The sequence below is a fragment of the Elaeis guineensis genome, chromosome 11 (genome assembly GCF_000442705.2).
Source record: "Elaeis guineensis isolate ETL-2024a chromosome 11, EG11, whole genome shotgun sequence".
NCBI lineage: Eukaryota > Viridiplantae > Streptophyta > Magnoliopsida > Arecales > Arecaceae > Elaeis > Elaeis guineensis.
Genome location: NC_026003.2, coordinates 16454467 through 16472691, shown reverse-complemented (window position 1 = coordinate 16472691; position 18225 = coordinate 16454467). Strand labels below are relative to the sequence as shown.

Genomic DNA, 18225 nt, shown 5'->3' with positions numbered 1-18225 from the left:
AAGAAAGCTAGGGTAGCGCTGCCCCAACTCCATCGCTTACATGCATCGAGATCATGTAGTAGGGGTAAGTACAATAACTGCACTTGAAAATCGGACTTATGATGAACAGATGGCCACTGATAAAGCAAAAATAAATGCTCGTGCATGCCTCCTACGGTCTCACCATCTAGATCATCTGATAAGTGGTGGAACATGTCACGAAACCAATGAAATCTCAGTGAAGACCCCGACAATATTGTTTCTAGAGATCTAATCCCAAATAACTCCTCACATAGATCCGATCAGATAATTTGTGCAGTACCAGTGATGGCAGGCTCGTGCACTTATAATCCAAGAAGAACGGTAACGTCCTGTAAAGTGATCATCGCCTCCCCGATGCGTAGGTGGAAAGTGTGAGTCTCTTGACACCATCGCTCCACCATGGCTGTGATGAGGATCCAATCCAGCTGTATATCATAAATTCTAAATACTCCATAAAAATCAGATGTATGAAGATACTGTCGGATCCTCTCATGTGGCCGTCAGGCATGCATGACGGTCAAGCCTCTGTGTTTATAGCGTAGGGGCCCCATGTCCTCTCCAAAATATTTACTGTCACTATGGTGTCGAGTCTGGAGATAGAGCACAGCAGGATCAATCGACTCCGAATGCACATCAGAGCCTAAAGCAGCTATGTCTGAGGTGCAAAATATAAAGACGAGTAGACGACAAAGATAATAAGAAACATCAAAGATGGTAAGAAATATCAAAGACGATAAATAGCGAACATTAACAGCAGGATCATTTCATAAATTTTTGCAAGCGTTTACATGACATAATTACATAACTAAATTAGTTTAAAAAGAATACAAGCGATACGTAAAGATAGTCCACATATCACATAAAAAAAAAAAGATAAATCAGCACCATTAGGGGCATCTGCATCGGTTGTGCCCTATCTCCTTGCATAATCCACACCATACAATATTTTGGCACTCCATTGTGTCCATATCATTTTATATCCTCCTCGATTGTGGACACCCCTTTCCTTATCTTCTTATGGATAGGTATGGTATGAGTCTAGATGCAGTCCACTCAGGCCAATAACATGAACTTTCTAGAGGATGGAAGGTAGGGGCATATGACTGCTCATAATGTGCAATAGTATAGCAGTTATCAACGAACTGCTTTCAGTCCAAATTCTCACTAGCACATACAGCAAACAAATGGAAGCATAGGTAATGCAGTAACTGTCACTTCCTACATGTGCATATGCATGCCCCTAAGTCGACTATCTGTGTATAATCAGGTTTATCGAGGCTATAATGCCTTTGTCGAAATCAATCTCATACAAACATGATTGATTATAGTATTTAATCACACAATACTCCCTAGACTTCAGCTGACGTCCATTTAACTTTCATCTAATCTTATCTGTAGATATCCTACCGATCTTCTTCTTTATGTTGTAATTACACATCTGATGCTGAACCACTTCGACAAGCATTTGAAGAAAAGACGAACAAAAGTGGTAATGGGCAGTGAGCGAGCCCTCTTTAACACATTATTGAAGCTTTCAGATAGATTGATATTCATTATTCCATACCTACATCCATCTGTGTCATGCACCAGCGATCATTTACTCAGATCGTCAAGTAGATATATTTTTAGATATTGGAAGCAATTGGGCCATATTCTCTTAATGTGTTGCATGCTTCGATCAAACTTTCAGGGCTGATTTTGCTTTATAGTTTGATGGAAATAAGATAAAAATACGGCATCATGGAATCAACCATTTAAGTTAGCCTCAATATATCTAAGATATAATCTATGATACCCATATGGTACTGTCTATCCAACAGATTCATTTGAAACAACAACCAATATTCCTTTATGCTGGTCTGAAATTATGCCAATCCCCATACGATCACGTGCCATATAATCGCACAAACACCATAAAAATCATGATCAACTACTATGGCTCTCGCCTTCATAAATGATAAATGCTAAAGAATAGATACTTTAATTTCCATCCCTTCCCACAGTTATCATGAGAGTACCCTTATATCAACCATACAGATGCATTATCTCGAAACTAATCAGTGGGCGATAGAACTGGAAGCCCTAAATACATGGACCAAATGCACAAAAAATTCAGTGGAACATCTCTGTATTTGTTTCTGTTGTAGAAAATTTTATAAAATCTATCATAGTATCTTCATTGGCACGACAAACTGTAATTAGCCAAGGACCCAATATGTTATAGGACTCTATCCAACCTCCAAACAACTCACCCATAACAAGTTGTTTAGCTATCCACGTCTTCCTGTAAGATACCTCACACTGTCATGCATCATGTACGTAAGCTTGGTAAGTTGATATGGATATGTATATCTCTGTCCTAATTGATCCTCTAATGATATCGGTAATCATGTATGCATCAAGCTATGGATGATCTTACATCACATCTATATTCAAACATGTATGTGGCTCTTTATATATCATAATCTCCCATCACTGTATCTTGGTCTGAAGGAATGTATAGAGATGCCAACTGCAAGTATCAGACTGTTTACACACAATACTCCATTTAACCCTATCTGACTCAACAACTTTGAAAGGATGGTGGGTACAAATGGCACATTATTTCACGATACGTTGGACTTGTTCTTTTGACTTAAATACTATTTTCTTTCTTAACTCTTCATTCTTATCAAAAAATGGATGTTCTGGCAATGCTCCATGAGATGCGGTCTCATCATCATCAGATGCATCAACTAGCTTGAATTCAAAAATAAGGGGTGCCTCATATGGTGGGACATCCTTTTCTGCACTAGACCCCCACTATCACTACCATCAGACTCTGCATCATCATCCTCATCTTCATCATCGGTAGGATTAGGATCATAACTAACAGCGACTTCATTTTCAAATAAAATTGTATCGATCATTGCGGTTTCCATCCTCCAAGTCCGACATGTGTTGCATGTGGCTAATTACATGGTACAGGATCATAAGATTCGTGCTTTACATGCCCCACGGTAGCTGCCACATAAGTAGGACCGACCCTCGTATCATCAAATACAGTATTATATGGATATTGATATGCAGACTCTATACCTATCATATACTGAAAACTATTAGTTACTGTTGGTGCAAAAATCCACTTGCGCTAGAGAAGCTGGAGTCGAGGGAGTCGCGGTCGCCGTCGGGACCTGCAAAGGAAGTCTAAACCGGAGGTGGGGTTGCTCCGGCAAGATCCTTCGACGCTCAAGTCAGTTCTCTGCCTCAACAAGAATGGAGTGCTCGAACGGAGAATTTAGCAGAGTTTTTAGGTAAAAAACTAGAGCTTATAGAATAACGTATCTGGGACCCCCATTTATAGGCGGAAGGGGCAGTAGCCTGATAGCGATATCTGTAACCATCTGGCAGTGGGCTGTCCAGGGTCAGGCGGAGTTTGTTGCGAAGAGTAGTGGAGTGGACCCGTGGTTATCACGGGGCGTGCCACGTGGAGTCTGTCGCGGGGAGTGGAGCGGCGTTTGTTGTCGCGACTTGCCAGCGGATGGGAGAATCGCGCGGTATCCGTCGCAGGAAGTGGAGCAGGATCGTGGCCGTTATTGTGGCCTGCCAGGGAGTAGTGGAGCTACGCAGGATCCGTCGTAGGAAGTGGAGCAGTGCTGTGACTGTTACTGCGGCCTGTCAGGGAATGATGGAGCTGCACAGAATCCGCCGTAGGAAGTGGAGCAGGATCGTGGCCGTTATTGTGGCCTGCTTGGGAGTGCAGATCCGTCGGCTGAAGTTCGGCAATGGTCGGAGCTGATGACGGAGTCTGGCTCCCGTAGGAGTCCGGGCGGAGTCTTCCTTGCGGCTGGAGTCACAGGCGGAGCCCGGCACCCGTGGGAGTCCGGGCGGAGTCCTCTCGGAGTTGAAGTCGCGGGCGGAGCCCAGCCCCCGTAGGAGTCCGGGCGGAGTCCCCTACAATTTCAGTCAGGTGCGAAGTTCGGCTCCCGTAGGAGTCCGGACGAATCTTACCGGCAGTCGAAGTTGGCGACGGAGCCCGGCTCCCGTGGGAGTCCGGGCATAGTCCCCCTTGAGGTTGGAGTCGCGGACGAAGTCCGACTCCCGTGGGAGTCCGGGAGGAGTCCTCTACAATTACAGTCAGGTGCGAAGTCCGGCTGTCATAGGAGTCCGGACGGATCTTACCGGCAGTCGAAGTTGGCGACGGAGCCCGGCTCCCGTGGGAGTCCGGGTGGAGTCCCCCTTGAGATTGGAGTCGTGGGCGAAGCCCGGCTCCCGTGGGAGTCCGGGCGGAGTCCTCTCAGAGTTGAAGTCGCGGGCGGAGCTCGGCTCCCGTGGGAGTCCGGGCGGAGTCCTCTGCAATTACAGTCAGGTGCGAAGTCCGGCTCCCGTAGGAGTCCGGACGGATCTTACCGGCAATCGAAGTTGGCGACGGAGCCCGGCTCCTGTGGGAGTCCGGGCGGAGTCCCCCTTGAGGTTGGAGTCGCGGGCGGAGTCCGGCTCCCGTGGGAGTCCGGGCGGAGTCCGGCTCCCGTGGGAGTCCGGGCGGAGTCCCCTGCAATTAAAGTCAGGTGCGAAGTCCGGCTCCCGTAGGAGTCCGGACGGATCTTACCGACAGTCGAAGTTGGCGACAGAGTCCGGCTCCCGTGGGAGGTCGGGCGGAGTCCCCCTTGAGATTGGAGTCGTGGGCGGAGCCCGGCTCCCGTGGGAGTCCGGGCGGAGTCCTCTCGGAGTTGAAGTCGCGGGCGGAGCCCGGCTCCCATGGGAGTCCGAGCGGAGTCCTCTGCAATTACAGTCAGGTGCGAAGTCCGGCTCCCATAGGAGTCCGGACGGATCTTACCGGCAGTCGAAGTTGGCGACGGAGCCCGGCTCTCGTGGGAGTCCGGGCGGAGTCCCCCTTGAGGTTGGAGTCACGGGCGGAGTCCGGCTCCCGTGGGAGTCCGGACGGAGTCCCCTGCAATTAAAGTCAGGTGCGAAGTCCGGCTCCCGTAGGAGTCCGGACGGATCTTACCGGCAGTCGAAGTTGGCGACGGAGCCCGGCTCCCGTGGGAGGCGGGGCGGAGTCCCCCTTGAGATTGGAGTCGTGGGCGGAGCCCGGCTCCCGTGGGAGTCCGGGTGGAGTCCTCTCGGAGTTGAAGTCGCGGGCGAAGCCCGGCTCCCGTGGGAGTCCGGACGGAGTCCTCTGCAATTACAGTCAGGTGCGAAGTCCGGCTCCCTAGGAGTCCAGACGGATCTTACCGGCAGTCGAAGTTGGCGACGGAGCCCGGCTCCCGTGGGAGTCCGGGCGGAGTCCTCTCGGAGTTGATTCTGCTGAGAACTTCGACTGTGGGTATTTTATACCCAACACCAGTCCCCCTACTTTCGAGTTTGAATTTTTAATGAAGGAAGTACAGAGAGATTGGCATAGCCGAAGTTATCCCTTCGAATCCTGCGCATGGCCGCCCCCATATATTTTGGCATTAAATGTGCGCGTGCTGGAGTCTTTTCAAATCGGGGCGATACGAAGGGACCCTTCGAAATTCTTGCCGGTACACTGGCCCAGGTACGGTGCCATAATGGCTCTGCTGATTCGTCAGCCGCTTTTAGCCGCCCGTCGGGGGGAGTGGGACACGTGTCGGGCACTGGCTGGCCTGGGGGGATTCGCAATCATCATGGCGTCGGATCCCAGGGTCTATTTAAACCCGTCCTTCTACCTTTAGGATCCTATTCCGTTCCAGAGTTTTATCAGTATCTGCCTTCCCTTCGAGAGTCCTGTTTCAGTTGGTATCTTCTCGAGCCGTAGGCGCCCTCCAAATCGTCCCTCTGGTCCCTCAGAGCGATCTAGGTTAGTTTCAGTACCTTCATCCTTCTTCCCACCGCTTAGGGACTTCTTCTTTGCCATTATTTTTGTATTCCTCCGAGTTAGTTTCCTATGACCCCTCGCCCCTCATTCTGTCCGTCTTCTTTGGGATCTTTAGAGCCCTCATTCGAAGCTACTCGAAATGTCGTCCGGCTCTTCTGCTTCCTGCAGTTTCGGGAGTTCTTCCGGTTCAAACCCCCAGGTCCCTTGCTCTGTAGACGAACCCGCGTCTGGGGCTGGGCTCCACCCGATTTTTGCACCGGGCGCCATTCCATGTTTCCTGACTTCGAAGGAACTCCTTTTGATAAGGGTTCAGTATGGAGTTCCTCCAGAGTACGACCTGGAGCTGCCTAGCCCTTCTGACCGGGCTAGCACTCCCCCATCCGGTCGTTTTTGTCTGTATCAGGAGGCGTTCCGTGCCGGACTCCGGCTTCCACTTCCTTCCTTTGTTGTCGCCCTCTTCCGCTTCTTAGACATCTCCTTGGCTTCTGTGGCCCCGAATTCTTTTAGGTTTTTGATAGGATTTCTCTCCCTTTGCCATGTAGTTGAGGTCCAACCGTCCCTCTCCCTATTTAGGCACTTCTACACTTTCAAGCACCATCCTTCGGTGAAGGACTGGTGGTACTTCTCCCCCCAGTTCGGCAAGAAGGGGTTGCTGAAAGGTGCCCCTTCTTCAATCCATAATTGGAAGGGGAAATACCTCTTCATCCACTGTCCGACCTTGAGGCTGGGCCTGCCCCCTTGGGGCTCTCTGAGAGATTTTGTCCGTCGGACCCCCAGCCTGGGAGAGGATGACCTTCAGGCTGCCCGAAAGCTTCTTGCCTACTCCGCTCCTTCCCTTTCCAATCTCTTGAAGGAGCAATTTTTGTTCAACATTGGCCTGAGCCCCTAGGATCCTGCGAGTACTTCATCTCTTCCCTTATCTTCTTTTCTTCTGTCCTTCTTCTTTTTCTTTCTCTTTTTTTACTCTTCTTCCTTCTCTTTCCTTTTCTCCTCTTTCTTCTTCTCTCTTTTTTTCTCTTTTTTTTTTTTTCGATTTCCGACTCTCGATTGATTAGTTTGCTTCTTTTTCTTCTTCTCTCTTCTTTTTTTTTTCTTTTTTTTAAGGAATGGACGCCGAAGCAGTGCGGATGCTTGCCAGGGGCCTCAGGGCCCACAAAAGAAAGGGTGTCTTGACCTCCAGATCGGCGAAGAGGGCCAGGGCGGAGGAGTCGAACTTGGCCGCACCTGCCCAGGCGGCTCCAGCAATTGACATTCCCTCGGATGCCGAGGCAACGGCTCCCCGGGCCTCCTCGAGGAGTCCGCCAATCGGGGCCCCTGTTTCGGGGGTCCGCTCCACAGAGGCGCCCGTGACTGAGAGGGGGAAGAGAAGGAAATCGGTGGCCCGCAGGGTGAGTAGCCGCCGAACTGTCACTGACGAGTCCCTCTGCTCCGAAGAGGGGTCAAAGAATCCCTTCAATGACAGGGACTTAATCAGGCGGTTGATCGACGGCTGCATTCTGCCCGATGTCGTCGAGAGGATCGACCGCACCGATCCTGAGCAGCGGGCCTGGGACTCTTTGGGGTCCTTCTTTGAGGTAAGCAAATCTTTGTTTACCTGGCTATTCAACCTTTGTTCTGATCCCCTAGCCGCCCTTGCAGATTGGGCACCAGCTCCTCGCTAACATCGAGGCGGTGAACCGTGCTAGGAGGGACATCCTCCAGGTGGAGAAGCACTGTCGGGCCGAGGTTGCTCGCCTCCAAGCAAAGACGGCCGAAGTAGTCGCCCTCCAAGAGGCCCTGGAAAGAGAGAAACAAGCCCGGGAGGAGGAGAGGCAGACCTTGGAGGAGTCGGCGAGAAGGGTGGAGGTCGAGGTTGCCAACTTGGCTGAGCAGATTTTGGTCCTGATCTCGGAGGCCAGAGTCCTTGCGGTAGAGGAATTCAAGGCTTCCACGGAGATGAGGGATCTGAATGTCCAATTCGGCCAGGAGGCGTTCATCAAGGGGTTTGAGCTCTGCCAAGAGAAGGTGGCCAAAAAATTTTCGGAGCTCGACCTCAGTTTCCTAGGCGAGGAGTCCGAAGACGAGGCCGGTCCCTCGCCAGCCGCTACTGCTGTTGCAGCCCCCTTGCCGGGGATGCCGAGTTCTCCAACCCCTGCCCCTGAGGTCTGAGACCTCCGACCTTGTATTTTTATTTCATCGCAATTTTTCTTTTCTTTTTTATCTTCAAAAATCATCCAATCAATAAAGTTGAATTTCTTGTCATGGATGGCTTCTCCTCCCTCCCCTTCTTCTCTCTGCTTTTCTTCCTGTGATGAGTCGTGCTTTGACGCTTTTGCTTTCCGACGGCATTGCCCTACAGAAGCCCTTCCCCTGCCCCTGGGGATCCCGCTGAAGTCGACGATCCAGCGGTTGAAGAAGGAAGTCCTTCACTTGACAAAGAAGTCAAAGAAGATGGAGGGTGAGCTTCGCAGATTGAGGGAAGGTCATTCTGAAGCCACCACGGAGGCCACCCACTTTCGGAATCTCCACGTGAAGGGGATCATGGAGTATAGCAGGAGGAAGGCGAATTTCGTGAAGGAGCTTGAGGAATGCAAGAAGAGCGCCAGCGACCGAATTTGGGCTCAGGCCGCCAGGATTAGCGCCCTCAAGGTGGAACTGTCAGTCACGAAGGGGAAGATCGGCCAGCTGGAAGGAAGTTCGTCCCGGCTCTTGGCTCGGGTCGACGGCGACCAGGAGTGGTCGAAGAAGGTTTCTGACCTTCAGCAGCGGCTTTAAGATGCCGAGGTGAGCCATGACGTGCATCGGGCCAGCTGGCGCAGGCAGGTGGAGGAATATAAAGGGAGACTCAGGGCGGCGACCGACGAAGTCGCCCATCTCCAGAGGCAGCTGGCCAGCAGGGCTCAGCTTACTTTCGCCCAGGATTCTGATAAGCTCCAGTCCCTAAGAGGAATCGTTGAAGGGATTTCTGTCGCCCTTGGGGAAAAGACAGTCGAGCTGCAACAACTGAAGATTCAACTGGCATACGAGCAGCGGACCGTCGCGGATGCGGAGGCGAAATCTGAGGTCTTGAGGAAGAGACATCGAGAGGCGGAGGCCGAGAGCCAGCGACTTCGTCGGGCGCTCCAGGACGCACTGCAGAAAAGGGAAGAGCTAGAAGAAGAAATTGAGAATCTAAGGTAGTCCTGGATGAGGGGTGGAGCAGATAACTCTAGGTCGGAGGGAGCAGAGCCTCCTTAGAGCTCTTTTCGCCCTTCTGTCTTTTCATGTATTTACTTCCCTTTTTGTTGTTTTGCTTTTCTTTCCTTGGCCTTCCGGACTTTGTAGCGTGTATTTCGAAAATGGAATGAAAAGGGTGTTTTGTGTTACCTCGTCCGCACGTTGTATTAAATTATCATCCGTCGAACTTTTCTTGTCGTTCGACTTGTCTGATGTAGACGTCGTTGGGAGGCACCCAGTCATCGATGCGTTAGGTCGCCTTCCTCATCGTACATGACTGCAAGCCCGAGCTCGGCGGTCCGGACTCTGCATTACTTTGGGGACGTCGCTGTCTTCCTGACCTGTGTCGGGAGTCTTTTCAGAGGCCGGAGGTGTTTGGTAGGAACTCCCCGTCTCCGTTGGGATGAAGTCCTTTAGGTATTAGGTGCGGTTTGTCCTTCATCTGTTTCTGTCGTAGTTCGTCGCCCTTCCTTTTTAATTTTCCTCCTCTTCTCTGAGTGAGGGCCCTCCCCTCGCTTTTTGCGGGGTTGCATAGGAGCGTGGGGGTGCCGCTAAGGGGCTCTCTTTTTTTTTTTTTATCCGATCTTGTTGGATGGTCGGGTTTCATCACCATCAGGACGAGGTTCTCCTTCCGTTCCCGTGAGGGCACGTAAGGGCCGTTGCCAGGACGGGCGGAGTCTTCTTTGCTGCAGAAGTCACGGACGGAGCTCGACTCCCGTAGGAGTCCGGGTGGAGTCTCCCTAGCTGCAGAAGTCACGGACGGAGCCCGGCTCTCGTAGGAGTCCGGGTGGAGTCTCCCTAGATGCAGAAGTCACGGATGGAGCCCGGCTCCCGTAGGAGTCCGGGTGGAGTCTCCCTAGCTGCAGAAGTCACGGATAGAGCCCGGCTCCCGTAGGAGTCTGGGTGGAGTCTCCCTAGCTGCAGAAGTCACGGACGGAGCCCGGCTCCCGTAGGAGTCCGGGTGGAGTCTCCCTGGCTGCAGAAGTCGTGGACGAAGCCCGGCTCCCGTAGGAGTCCGGGCCTTCGACCTTGCTCAAGTCAGGGCGGGGTTCTCCTCCTGTTCCCGACATGGCCGTGGGGGCACGTTAGGGCACTGTAAGGCCTCTCCCCCGGTCCGGTCTAAAAGAACCGGGCCTTTGACTTTGCTCATGTCAGGACGAGGTCCTCCTCCTATTCCTGACATGGCTGTGGGGGCGCGTTAGGGCACTGTAAGGCCTCTCCCCCCATCCGGTCTAAAAGAATCGGGCCTTTGACTTTGCTCATGTCAGGACGAGGTCCTCCTCCTGTTCCTGACATGGCTGTGGGGGCACATTAGGGTGCTGTAAGGCCTCTCTCCCCATCCGATCTAAAAGAATCGGGCCTTTGACTTTGCTCATGTCAGGACGAGGTCCTCCTCCTATTTCTGACATGGCTGTGGGGGCACATTAGGGCATTGTAAGGCCTCTCCCCCCATCCGATCTAAAAGAATCGGGCCTTTGACTTTGCTCATGTTAGGATGAGGTCCTCCTCCTGTTTCTAACATGGCTGTGGGGGCACATTAGGGTGCTGTAAGGCCTCTCCCCCCATCCGGTCTAAAAGAACCGGACCTTTGACTTTGCTCACGCCAGGATGAGGTCCTCCTCCTGTTCCTGGCATGGCTGTGGGGGCACATTAGGATGCTGTAAGGCCTCTCCCCCAATCCGATCTCGAGATAGTCGGACTTTCATTTCAGGTATGTTAGGATGGGGTTCTCCCCCCGTTCCTAACATACCTTTGTTTCAGGCATTTGGAGGGGTCATATCCAATCGTGACAAATCTATGCCAAATGGGAAGAGTGCGTCAAGCAGAAAGAAATTTAGATTCAAGGTGAAATAGTAAGTGATACATTTACAGATTTCTCGAGTTTCACGGTTGCGGGAGGTTTGCTCCTCCTTAAGGCCCTCCGGTGATGGAGTCGATGGTCCCGATGGGAGGCCGGTCCCCGGGTTGCTCCTCCCTTCTTGGTGGTTCGGGCTATGGAAGGGCCCTTGGTCGATCTCCTCTACCCTCAGGCCTGCATCGGATGAACCTGTCGAGTCGACCTCGCCGAATGAGCTCCTCGATCTCGTCCCAAAGCTGGATGCATTCCTCCGTGTCATGGCCGTGGTCGCGGTGGTAGAGACAGAACTTGTTGGGGTTGTGCTTCCCGGGGTGTGTGCGCATCCTCTCCGGCCTAGAGAGCTGCTCCCTGACCTCCATCAGTACCTGGGCCTTCGAGGCATTGAGGGGGACGTAGTTGCGGAATCTCCCCGATGGAGAACCCCGTCGAGCCCCACGATCCGGACTTCTCTGCCTGCGCATCCGGGGTGGAGTACGGGCACGCTTGTGCCCAGGAGGGGATCGAGAACGTGGCCGGGCTTCTCTTGGCCTTTTTTCGATCACAGGCTCACTCGAGTCTCCCGCCTGTCGCTCCCTCGCTGTCTCTTCATCCTTCATTTTGAAGGCTTCTTCCGCTCGGGCGTATCCTTCAGCCCGAGCCAGCAAATCAGCAAAATTCCTGGGGTACTTATTCTCCAGGGAGAACAAAAGGTCATTCTTCTGAAGGCCACCCTTCAGGGCGGCCATTGCAACTGATTGGTCCAAGTTCTGGACCTCCAGCGCTGCGACGTTGAAGCGGTTGATGTAGGCCCGAATGGACTCCCCTTCCCTCTGCTTGATATTGAGGAGGGACTCCGAACCTTTCCGGGGGTGCCGGCTACTGACAAAATGGGCCACAAATTGGTGGCTCATTTGATCGAAGGAAAAGATGGTACCCGGTTTCAAAGCCGAGTACCAGTTCCTCGCCGCTCCCTTCAAGGTGGATGGGAAGGCCCGGCATAGAATAGCATCAGGAGCACCGTGAAGCAGCATCATCGTCCGGAAGGCCTCCAAATGATCAACCGGGTCCGAAGTCCCGTCGTAGCTTTCAAACTGGGGGAGCTTGAAGTTTGGCGGGATCGGTTCCTGCATGATCATTTGAAAGAAGGGAGGGTCAGTACAGATATCCTCACCATAAGCGGGGGGAGCATGGCGGAGTTCTTCGATCCGTCGGTTCATTTCCTGGAGCCTCCGATCTAGAAAATCCTCCCGACTTCGAGTCTCGAGGGTCCTCTGGCAGAATAGGGGCAGGGATCTTCCAGGGATTGAGTCGTGGTCTGATTGAGGGCTCTCCACCCTCGGGTTCGTTTTCTCAGGAAGGACAGGGCGGCTGGCCCAGGTGGCCCGCCCCACCGTCGGATTCTGGTGTTCCGGGGATGCCCTTTTCGGGCGTACTGATGCCTGCGGCTGCTGCTGCTGCATAGCCTGCACAGCTTCTGTGAGGCCTTTGACCTGCGTGCCAGTAGGTCAAACTGCTCCGCGCCGACCGCCACCGTCGGAGGAGGAGGAGGAGGTTGAGAAACAGGAGGGGAGGCCGGAGCCTGAGATCTGGCCGCGGAGGTCGTGGACCGTCGCGTGGACGCCTTGCGGGGAGGCATCAAGTAAGGATCTCGTGGGGGAAACAAGGAGTAGGTGCCGGAGGAGACGATCGGAGGCGGCTTCGTTGAGCGCTCCTTTAAGAACAAGGGTACTGTGAAGATACACGCCCTTCCTCTAGCGCCAATCCTGTTGGTGCAAAAATCTGCTTACGTCGGAGAAGCTGGAGTCGAAGAAGTTGCGGTCGCCGCCGGGACCTGCAAAGAAAGTCTAAACCGGAGGTGGGGTTGCTCCGACAAGACCCTCTGACGCTCAAGTCAGTTCTCTGCCTCAACAAGAATGGAGTGCTCGAACGGAGAATTTAGCAGAGTTTTTAGGTAAAAAACTAGAGCTTATAGAATAACGTATCTGGGACCCCCTTTTATAGGCGGAAGGGGCAGTAGCCTGATAGCGATATCTGTAACCATCTGGCAGTGGGCTGCCCAGGGTCAGGCGAAGTTTGTTGCGAAGAGTAGTGGAGTGGACCCATGGTTATCACCGGGGCGTGCCACGTGGAGTCTGCCGTGGAGAGTGGAGCGGCGTCTGTTGTCGCGACTTGCTAGCGGATGGGAGAATCGCACGGTATCCGTCGCAGAAAGTGGAGCAAGATCGTGGCCATTATTGTGGCCTGCCAGGGAGTAGTGGAGCTGCGCAGGATCCGTCGTAGGAAGTGGAGCAGTGCTGTGACCGTTACTGCGGCCTGTCAAGGAATGATGGAGCTGTGCAGAATCTGCTGCAGGAAGTGGAGCAGGATCGTGACCGTTATTGTGGCCTGCCTAGGAGTGCAGATCCTTCGGCTAAAGTTCGGCAACGGTCGGAGCTGATGACGGAGTCTGGCTCCCGTAGGAGTCCGGGCGGAGTCTTCCTTGCGGCTGGAGTCGCGGACGGAGCCCGGCTCCCATGGGAGTCCGGGCGGAGTCCTCTCGGAGTTGAAGTCGCGGGCGGAGCCCAGCTCCCGTAGGAGTCCGGGCGGAGTCCCCTGCAATTTCAGTCAGGTGCGAAGTCCGGCTCCCGTAGGAGTCCGGACGGATCTTACCGGCAGTCGAAGTTGGCGACGGAGCCCGGCTCCCGTGGGAGTCCGGGCGGAGTCCCCCTTGAGGTTGGAGTCGCGGGCGGAGTCTGGCTCCCGTGGGAGTCCGAGCGGAGTCCTCTGCAATTACAGTCAGGTGCGAAGTCTGGCTCCCGTAGGAGTCCAGACGGATCTTACCGGCAGTCGAAGTTGGCGACGGAGCCCGGCTCCCGTGGGAGTCCGGGCGGAGTCCCCCTTGAGATTGGAGTCGTGGGTGGAGCCCAGCTCCCGTGGGAGTCCGGGCGGAGTTCTCTCGGAGTTGAAGTCGCGGGCGGAGCCCGGCTCCCGTGGGAGTCCGGGCGGAGTCCTCTGCAATTACAGTCAGGTGCGAAGTCCGACTCCTGTAGGAGTCCGGACGGATCTTACCGGCAGTCGAAGTTGACGACAGAGCCCGGCTCCCGTGGGAGTTCGGGCGGAGTCCCCCTTGAGGTTGGAGTCGCGGGCGGAGTCCGGCTCCCGTGGGAGTCCGGGCGGAGTCCCCTGCAATTAAAGTCAGGTGCGAAGTCCAGCTCCCGTAGGAGTCCGGACGGATCTTACCGGCAGTCAAAGTTGGCGACGGAGCCCGGCTCCCGTGGGAGGCCGGGCGGAGTCCCCCTTGAGATTGGAGTCGTGGGTGGAGCCCGGCTCCCGTGGGAGTCCGGGCGGAGTCCTCTCGGAGTTGATGTCGCGGGCGGAGCCCGGCTCCCATGGGAGTCCGGGAGGAGTCCTCTGCAATTACAGTCAGGTGCGAAGTCCGGCTCCCGTAGGAGTCCGGATGGATCTTACCGGCAGTCGAAGTTGGCGACGGAGTCCGGCTCCCGTGGGAGTCCGGGTGGAGTCCCCCTTGAGGTTGGAGTCGCGGGCGGAGTCCGACTCCCGTGGGAGTCCGGGCGGAGTCCCCTGCAATTAAAGTCAGGTGCGAAATCCGGCTCCTGTAGGAGTCTGAACGGATCTTACCGGCAGTCGAAGTTGGCGACGGAGCCCGGCTCCCGTGGGAGGCCGGGCGGAGTCCCCCTTGAGATTGGAGTCGTGGGCGGAGCCCGGCTCCCGTGGGAGTCCGGGCGGAGTCCTCTCGGAGTTGAAGTCGCGGGCGGAGCTCGGCTCCCGTGGGAGTCTGGGCGGAGTCCTCTATAATTACAGTCAGGTGCGAAGTCCGGCTCCCGTAGGTGTCCGGACGGATCTTACTAGCAGTCGAAGTTGGCGACGGAGCCCGGCTCCCGTGGGAGTCCGGGCGGAGTCCTCTCGGAGTTGATTCTGCTGAGAACTTCGGCTATGGGTATTTTATACCCAACAGTTACGAATGCCGTTGGTCCACCAACGGTACATATAGGGATACCTTTGTACTCATATCCAGCTTCATCGATCAGTGGTGCTACATCAGGTAGAGATCCCTCCATCTCCAATTACACAAGTGGGGCAGATGCAGTCTGAGACACACTCACATGCTGTTCACCACCATCTGAAACTCTTACCGCTGTCGGCTTAATAAAACTTTCAACCACACGAAAAGTCCCCTCTGATGGGATGTCCAAGATGGTGTTCATGTTCTGATCAACTTCAATAGGTACAGTCAAATACTGTTCAACAATATGAATCAAAAATCTACATAGTAGAAAAACTCCACAGTGATTGGGGTTCTATCCGATGACAGCATAGCAGACGCATAAGTTCTTAGTATGTTGCGTTACGGTCTATCATGATCATCCAAATCCTTCCACTATCATAATATACACCATTAGCGTCACGACTAATCTTTCCATCCTAATGGAAGATAACAATGACAAAACTTAGATCCATTTTGTTCAAAATTATTGTGAGAAGTAACTGCATGAACATGTAAACAAATGTTCACTATGAGAAAGTTCTTAATATTTAAAATAACTTACATAATAAATACATTCTATCGCTATCTAATAGGTAAAGTTAGGTCCTATCCCATTTAAAAATTATATTAATTTTATAGGTAATTACAGTAATCAAATGATATGTAATAGGGGCTGAAAAAAATTTCAGAAGTATTTTTTCTTAGTTCTTCCTACACAGTTGAAAATGTGTAAAGAGAACTAAAGAAAAATACCATCCAAAATTTTTTCAGCCCCTATTGCATATCATTTGATTATCATAATTATCTATAAAATTAATTATAATTTTTAAACTATCCAAAATAAACAATCCACAGATCAATATATATAATTCTCTCATCCATACAAAAAAATATAACTATATGGATACTTTAGAATATGTATATTAATCAAAAGATGGGTCTATGATTCAATGCAATATAAAATTTTTAAAACTAAGTGATTAAGTAAAAAATTATTTTGATAATTTATTTATAAATTAATATTACTTAGATAAAATTAATATTATTTATAGATTAAATTTATCTTCCTTCTAAATCGATCGTATGAAGAAATAAATTTTTAATTATATAAAAAATTAAAAAATTATAATAAAAAAATATATCTTATCTTGAAAATCACCTACATTTTTCAACAGTGATATCAGAGCCTAGATTCATTATGACATATTATATATGCATATTAAATCTAAATTTTAAATTTATTTAGATCTGATATGTAATATATAGATCTGAATTCAATTAATGGTTGATCACATAAACTGATATAAGATTGTCCTACTGTAAGGTTTACCCCTTACAGTAAAAAGATGATCTTAATTTGTGCTGATCTTTGATAAAATCTGATTTTTTATATTATATATGATGTTTATGATCTAATTTAGATGTGATCTAAGGTTGTGATCAGATATGATATAATTTAGATTAGATCTAAATTTAAGTATATGTGATACGTGATTAGATTAGATGATCCGATTAGCAAGTACTTGGATTGGATTGATCATCAGACTGTCCGATCATAGGAGCAAGAAGGGTTTAAAGGCCATCTCTTCCCATTTGATAGAGTGCTCTTATGGCGTGTAGGGGTGTCATGTGATTAGATCCCATGAAGAAGAATGCGAAAGGAAGAACTTATTTTTCTATAAAATCTTAGATCTTAAAACTCTAGGTTTGTTGTATGTGATATAAAGTTGTATGAAAAATAAAATATCTAATCTATATGATTAAAATTATTTTAATCATAAAAAAATAAAATTTTGAATCATAACAAGTTTGGATATGATCTAAAAAGATATTTATGATTGATTTTATTTTAAAATTATATAAGATTTTTTAGATCTGAAATATGCTCGCATAATTACTAAGCTGACCCAATTTTGAACTGAGTTGACCCAATCCTCTTATGTAGCTAACTCAATATTGATTGAGCCAACCTAGTTTCAGAATAGAAAATCTTTGCATAAAATTTATTATAAATTATTTATAAAATAAAAATTGAAATTATTTTAAATCTAAATCTAAATCCATGTTGATGCAAAAATTTAATTAAAAATTAAGTGAAGAATCGATTAGATCTAGAATTATGAATTAAAAATCTAATGTTATTTGCATAAAATATTGAGGCATGGGTTAGCTCAAATCAGATCCTCTTAATTGGATTAGACCTAAGGTTAGAATCAAAAAGTTAATGAACTATATAGAGAAATTAATTAAATCTAATCAAATATTGAATTAGATTAAATCAAATTTTCTCTAGAACCATTATAATAGTTATAAATGGTCAAGTCCATATCATTGATTAGACCAAATAGACTTTGATTGTGGCTCAATGGTTGAACCTGAATCATTAGGCTGGTTAAATCGAAATTAGTTAACCAATTGGTGTCTAAAGTAAGTTTGATATTTCGATTGGTGGTTTTTAATTGAGAGCGGCTTATCTGACTATTTTGATGGTGTCTAAGGCAAGCTTAGCAGACCCTCCCACCAATCTCACTTACCTAGCTAATTTGGTGGATTATATCTTGATTAGACTGTTAAGTAATTCGAGTTGACCCATGTCATTAAGATTAATCAGTGTGACTGATCTAGGTACCAGTTCGATCAGCATGACCCTAATCCGATTAAGTGACTTGATGAAGTCAGTGGGAGGATTGTAGTCTACTGATTGATCTTTTCTTCTCTTTTTTCTAAATTAATTAAATTTTTTAAATTATTAGATCCATAAAATGAGCTAGTTATGAGAATAACTGGATCATAGCCTCCTATTAAGGTAAATAGTAATGGATCCATTATTTCTGATTGACATTACAAGCGCCATCCGTCTGGTGTTCTCTCTGAATAATGAAATTATCATTCATCATATGATGACTCTGTTGTACTATCTGATGATGGTTGGATTGACTGAGCCATCTTTGGGTCTGATCATTCATTAGTTATAATTACTGAGTAGGTTCATGTTAATAGTTTGACCTAACCAAAATTTTTAATGGAGGTCCATCACCTACTAAAATAAAATTTGAGGCTAAATTAACTACTAAAAATTATTTAAATAAATAATTGATTGAGAACCTACCTATATGTGCATATGGGTTGATCGAGCTATCTTCGACCTATATGCAGTCTGTGTGGATTCTAGTATCTACTAAGGGATTAAAGTAATTCTTTGAATTGAAGGTAGAGGCTACTAATTCGTATAAAATAGTGAAAGAATTTTTAGACTAAAATTTAAGTCTTTAGGCTTAATCAATTCATAAACATAGAGGTCTTGTATTTTTCTTTTAGTTATGGCTACATATCCATTGCTCCATTCATTGTTTGACAGTGACTAATTTA

At 49.5% G+C, this 18225-nt stretch overlaps 1 long non-coding RNA gene across 1 annotated transcript in view; it reads right to left on the bottom strand.

The window, feature by feature from the left end:
* Positions 1–210: 210 nt before the first annotated feature.
* Positions 211–18225, bottom strand: part of LOC140852626 (uncharacterized) — a 28643-nt gene continuing 10628 nt past the window's right edge. Inside the window, exon 3 of the long non-coding RNA XR_012135526.1 lies at positions 211–676. This is a non-coding gene — a long non-coding RNA (uncharacterized lncRNA). The remainder of the gene's footprint in view (positions 677–18225) is intronic.